Source organism: Microtus oregoni, unplaced genomic scaffold (assembly GCF_018167655.1).
Source record: "Microtus oregoni isolate MIOR12 unplaced genomic scaffold, Mior012 000123F_ref0000434, whole genome shotgun sequence".
Classification (NCBI taxonomy): Eukaryota; Metazoa; Chordata; class Mammalia; order Rodentia; family Cricetidae; genus Microtus; species Microtus oregoni.
The window spans coordinates 1,859,664-1,866,284 of record NW_024544755.1 but is presented as its reverse complement, the minus strand read 5'-3'; the positions used below and the strand labels follow the sequence as shown (position 1 = coordinate 1,866,284).

Below are 6,621 nucleotides of genomic sequence, written 5' to 3'. Positions count from 1 at the left end.
ATGGAGGCAGATGGCCTGAAAAGCCTAACAAGTAACTAAAGAGTAGACAGTAGATGTCAAAATGAGTACGCAGACTTGGTGCAGCACTAATAATAAAGGCAGACCAAAGGGTTAAGGGAAGATGTCCCAAGAACAAAATGATGATCCTATCTCAGTTAGGGATGCAGGCTCGGAGATCCAGTAGAAACAGCAGCATTAGGACTCTTCAGATTTTATCTCCTTCCTTCCCAGCTGTGAGCTGTGTTAAGTTTGGGCTCTGGGCCTGCTTGTAAACTTATAACCTGGAGCTCAGTGGAAAAGGAGAGAAGGCTTAAAATGACCTGGAGATTAAATGATTTAAAATGATTAAAATGAAAGGAGAGTGGGTGGGGGTAAAAGTAGGGAGCTAACATAGGGAGGGTCCTCAGACTCTTTGCCTTTTGGCAGGTGGCCATGTCAGAGGAGAAGCAGGTTGCAACTGACTTCAGGACATCAGCCTCCCAGGAAGCAAATCTCTGAAGGGTGAATTTTGGTCAGGCCATCTCTTGCATCTGAGGTACGTTTACGTTTGTTGCTACCTTTTTTCTCTCCTATCTAGCATGGCGTGAATGGGTGTGGAAAGATTCCCACTGCCTTAAATGTGGCATGATTATCTCATGGAAATACCCCATTTTACTGGGCATTTTTACCCATGGATTATCATAGAGATGATTTCCTCCTGAGCTGTACTGTTTAGCTGAAGCAATGACTCTTATACAATAATAATGATAGTTTAAATAGGATTTTGATGATTGACAGTCCTTAGTAAATACAGCGAGGGACAGTGATGGGAGGTTCGCTAACTAGGAAAACTAAGAGAGGTAAAAGCAAGATGGGATGTCGTTCCCATTCTTGATAAAACAGGGGCTGAGAGGATACAAAATTAGAACAAAAAAATGACACACAGCTAGTATTCCTGAGAGACTCTAAATTATTATTGTTGTTGTTGTTGTTGTTGGAACCTGAGAGACTCTAAATTGTTATTATTGTTGTTGTTGTTGTTGTTTCTGTTTATTATACTTATTATTAGTTATAATATGAGACCCTAAATCTATGAGTAACCCTGAGAGAATCCAACTTCACCAGAAACGTTAGTGACTATCAACTGTGGAAAAAACCTGAGTGACAAAGATTCAGTCGACAAGCACAGACTTTTCCAGAAATACGGAGCTTGGTTATTACTACAAATATCACAGCTTAGGGAGGACAGGTGATCCTAACAGTATAAAACAGACATTTCTCAGGCCGGGCGGTGGTGGCGCACGCCTTTATTCCCAGCACTAGGGAGGCAGAAGCAGGCGGATCTCTGTGAGTTCGAGACCAGCCTGGTCTACAAGAGCTAGTTCCAGGACAGGCTCCAAAACCACAGAGAAACCCTGTCTCGAAAAACCACAAAAAAAAAAACAAAACAGACATTTCTCTGTAGTCCATTGGCGGGGCTCTGTTTTTCTCTGTATTTATATTTTTATAAATGTGATTTTTATATTTTTATATATATATTTATATATTTTATATTTTTTATGCTTATATATTTTTTATTTTTATGTATATATCTCTTTATATTTTTATATATTATGTATAGTTATATACTTTATATATTGTTTTATATATAAATATATTTATATTTTTATATATATTTTGTAAATGTGATAATATTTGAACTCTGCTGCCATATGTCCGAGAGTACCTCAAATCAAAATTTAGTCATCGGGACCACAAATACCAAGTTTCCGTTTCTCAGGGATTTGACATCTTGGTCTCTGGTTTTTTTTTAGCCATGTCCTATGTATTAAATATCCTGGCGAGAGCTGCAGTTATCTTAGGGTTTATCTGCATCCGGGTAAGCTTTTAGGATTCCTCAGGACTCTGTGTCCTCCCTGCTGTGGTTCCCTGAATGTCTTTATAACACGGTAACTTAAGTCTCAAGACGGTTGTATGCGAGAGGAACCGTGAAGACTTTCTTTTTATTGAAAAATCAAACGTGTTTCACATGTTAAAACGTGTTTTTTTTTTTTTTGTTTTTTGTTTTTTTCGAGACAAGGTTTCTCTGTAGCTTTGGAGCCTGTCGTGGAACTAGCTCTGTAGACCAGCCTGGTCTTGAACTCACAGAGATCCGCCTGCCTCTGCCTCCCGAGTGCTGGGATTAAAGGCGTGCGCCACCATCTCCCGGCTTAAAACGTGTTTTTAAAAATTGATTTAAAACGTGTTTTTATTTAATCCGGGCGATGGTGGCGCACGCCTTTAATCCCAGCACTCGGGAGGCAGAGGCAGGCGGATCTCTGTGAGTTCGAGCCCAGCCTGGTCTACAGAGCTAGTTCCAGGACAGGATCCAAAGCCACAGAGAAACCCTGTCTCGAAAAACCAAAAAAAAAAAAAAAAAAAAAATAAAAATTGATTTAGCGGGTAATGAGTCTTGTCCTCAACCGCAAACGTCCGAGCACCTGGCCGCCATCGAAATCATGAAGCTGAAACACATTCTGATCCTGCAAAATAAAATCGATCTGGTGAAGGAAAGTCAGGCTAAGGAGCAGTACGAGCAGATCCTGGCGTTTGTACAAGGTGAGAGGCCTTGATATGTAATTGATATGTAAGCATGTTAGAGTCATCATAGTAGATGTGTCATCTCATGTGTTTATTTAATAGATCATGCTCTTAAGGAACAGTTATTTAAGATGAAAATACCATGAAGATGGTCGTTTCTGTTTGTTAGCTGAGGTGTCTGGAGGTATTTAGGAGCTTTTTTGATGTGTTTGTTGTATGTAGAACATAATTTTGAATTTTGCCCCTCAGGTACGGTAGCGGAAGGAGCTCCTATTATTCCAATTTCTGCTCAATTAAAATACAACATTGAAGTCGTGTGTTAGTATATAGTAAAGAAAATTCCGGTGCCTCTCAGAGACTTCACCTCAGAACCCCGACTTATCGGTGAGGAATTCACCTTTCCACCCCTAATCGTGATTATTTTTTCTTAATATGTTTATTTCATGTTTTTAGCGGTTTATTTCATGTTTTAATGGTTTATTTCATGTTTTTAAATGTTTATTTCGTGTTTTTAACGGATTTTTTTCCTTAATATGTTTATTTAATGTTTTTTAATGGTTTATCACATGTTTTTAATGGTTTATTACATTTTTTAACCGGTTTATTGCATGTTTGCTTGGCGTTCATGCTTCCCCCCCCTCCCCCCCCAGTCATCCGGTCTTTTGATGTGAACAAACCTGGCTGTGAAGTTGATGACCTCAAAGGGGGTGTTGCTGGCAGTAGCATTTTAAAAGGAGTATTAAAGGTAAATCACGTTTTAACTTTTTAGTGTGACCCCCCCATCCACCCTAAAAATAAGTTAAAATCGATGGTTTTGTTCTCGTTTAACAGTAAATTTTATTGAATTGTTTGATGTGGTTTTGCTAAATATTTTTTAAAAAATATTTATGTATGCGTACTTGCACATATGTATGTATACCATATGTATGCTTGGTTAAAAATCTATGGTTTTGTTCTCGGTTAAAAGTAAATTTTATTGAATTGTTGTCTGGGTTTTTCTAAATATTTTATTATATTTACATGTTACATGTGACTCTCACGTGGAGTCTGTTATGGGTAATTACTTAAATTGAATGGTTTTAAAAAATATTTTTAGACTGTCCAAAATTGTCCTTGTAAGCAGGAGGGATAATATTTTAGTTTTAATCATGTTTTTCAGATATTTTTACAGGTTAAAGTCATATGTAGCCTCCAGATATCATTAATTCATTCATACATGTTCTAGGTGGGCCAGGAGGTAGAAGTGAGACCGGGAATCATTTCCAAGGACACAAAAGGGAACCTCATGTGTAAACCGATCTTCTCCAAGATTGTGTCACTGTTCGCGGAACACAATGATCTTCAGTATGCAGCTCCGGGCGGTCTCATCGGTGCGGATTTTATTCTGATGGAGAAATGTGTTTCCCTTGATTTCGGTTCCTTTCCAAGGAAGACGTGTTATTCCAAAGATGGTCGTGTGTGTTTAACTGTATGACAATCTAATTTAGTAATGGACATATATGTATAATATAGATATATAGTATTATGTCTTATATTATTATCTTATATAGTATATACGTTATATATTATTATATCATTACATGTATATTATATATTATATATTACATGTATATTATATATTACATTGTGTTATAATTATGTTAGATATTATATACCATGTCATTATATTATATATTATGTTATTATATATTATATATCTTATATTGTTATATTATGTATAATTATATATATTCAGTTAAACTTTGACTTTTACAGTATAAAATGCGTGTTTATGAACATATGAAGAAGACATTCCAGTTTTATGAATAGTGTGACTTTTAACCTGTTATGTGTACATGTATTTATATGATATGTTATGCGTACATGTATGTCTGTGTGGTATAAGCAAATTTTGTAGAAAATGGGTTTGAAATCCGCAGTGAGTCCCAGAGAAACAGTTGTAGAGGTCTCTGGATGTACTTACTTAGTTTTATTTACGTGACAAAAACCTAGCTCTTAGCATGTACGATTTTGCTACTCTGTTTAAAATTAACCCTTCGATTTCTTATTAATTTTAAAGAAATAAAATATAAAATAAAATAAAAATATATATGTTTACCCACATTTTTATCAGGAGTTGGAACAAAAATCGACCCGACCTTGTGCCGCGCAGACCGCATGGTGGGGCAGGTCCTCGGTGCCGTTGGTGCTCTACCTGAAATATTCACAGAATTAGAAATTTCCTACTTCCTGCTGAGACGGCTCCTGGGCGTGCGCACAGAGGGAGACAAAAAAGCCGCCAAGGTGAGTTCTTTAATACCGGCTTCACAGCTATGAAATATTGTGTGGTGTCACAGCCCCATTTATTTAAAATAGAATCACAAAAGGGATAAATAATAAACAAATATTTCCTATAGGTCACAGCAAAGAAAAGCGACGATGCCTTAAATTTAAAAAAAATTATTAGAAATAGGCCGGGCGGTGGTGGCACACGCCTATAATCCCAACACTTGGGAGGCAGAGGCAGGTGGATCTCTGTGAGTTCGAGACCAGCCTGGTCTAGAAGAGATAGTTCCAGGACAGGAACCAAAAAGCTACGGAGAAACCCTGTCTCGAAAAATCCAAAAAAAAAAAAAAATTAAAATATAAACATATAAACATAAAGAAAAGCGATGATGCTTTAAATTTTAAAAAACGGTGGTATTGTCATGTCCATGTATGTTGTATGTGCGGCCAGGATTAACTACATCTCTAGTTTATTTTAGAAAGTTTTAGTTCCTTTTCTCTTAACTATGTTCCCTCCCTCAGGTTCAGAAGCTGTCCAAGAATGAAGTGCTCATGGTGAACATAGGATCCTTGTCCACAGGAGGCAGAGTCAGCGCCGTCAAGGCTGACTTAGGGAAAATCGTTCTCACCAATCCCGTGTGCACAGAAGTGGGAGAAAAAATTGCTCTGAGCCGACGCGTGGAGAAACACTGGTGGTGAGTGTGTTGGTTTTGTCATGGCCGATCGAGAAAATACGGTGTGTATATATACACAGACATGTATATATACATGCACACATATATACACATATGAATATATACATATATGGTGTGCATATATGCATACATAAACATACATGTACACGTGTGCATATAAATATATACATATGATTGCCTGTGTGCATATATAAACATATAAATATATACATATATGATGTGTGTATGCATATGTGGACATACATGTATGCATATGTGCACATATAAATATATACATGTATGGGGTGCATGTGTACATATATGTATAAATATGTACATATATACACATATATACATATACTAAGAGCATGTCTGAACTGAACATCAGGAATAGTCAACATGTTTATAAATTATCACACCTGTGAACCGGATTTAAAAATAAACGATTTCTTCTATTTTATTTTTTCAGCCTGATAGGCTGGGGCCAGATCCGAAGAGGAGTGACCATCAAGCCGACCATAGACGATGAATAAAATGACATGTTTGGATGAAACGAGAATATGTTGATGTTTCTTAACACGCTTAGAGATGTTTTCATGTTAAAAGTAGGAAATATATTTTCAAAGCTTATGTGAGTCAGAACTGTCGGGTTTTTCTAGTTTACATGAGAAGAAACCGGCGTCTGTCACGTCAGACTTCTTGATGTATTTAATCTGCAGGTCAGCCGGCAATGTCATCCGTGTGGCCTGGAAATAAAAATAAAACCAAGTTGACCACGTTTGCTCTGCACCATTAAACTCCCAGCAAAGCTTTTCTTAGGATTCGTTTTATTTTATATGTCCAGGCATAAAGGACGGTGAACATGGATAAACACGTGAAGGCTCAGTTTAGTTTTGCCTCATTTTATACACTTTGTTTAAATACAAGATGGAAAAATTAACGGGCTCGAATAAATTCTTTCATACCTTCTTTTAATATGTGATCCGTGTAAAATGAGGGGACCGCTAAGGGATGGGCAGCTCAAAATTGTAGATCTAGTCAAAGGGATTCATCACTCTTTTTCTAGCCTGTGCATGCGTTAAATATGCATCTGGGACATTCATACATGCAGGCAAAACCTTAA

General features: G+C 37.0%; 1 pseudogene; it reads left to right on the top strand.

Annotated features, from left to right (window-relative positions):
• Nucleotides 1–6,031, top strand: LOC121444423 (annotated as a pseudogene).
• Nucleotides 6,032–6,621: the final 590 nt, after the last annotated feature.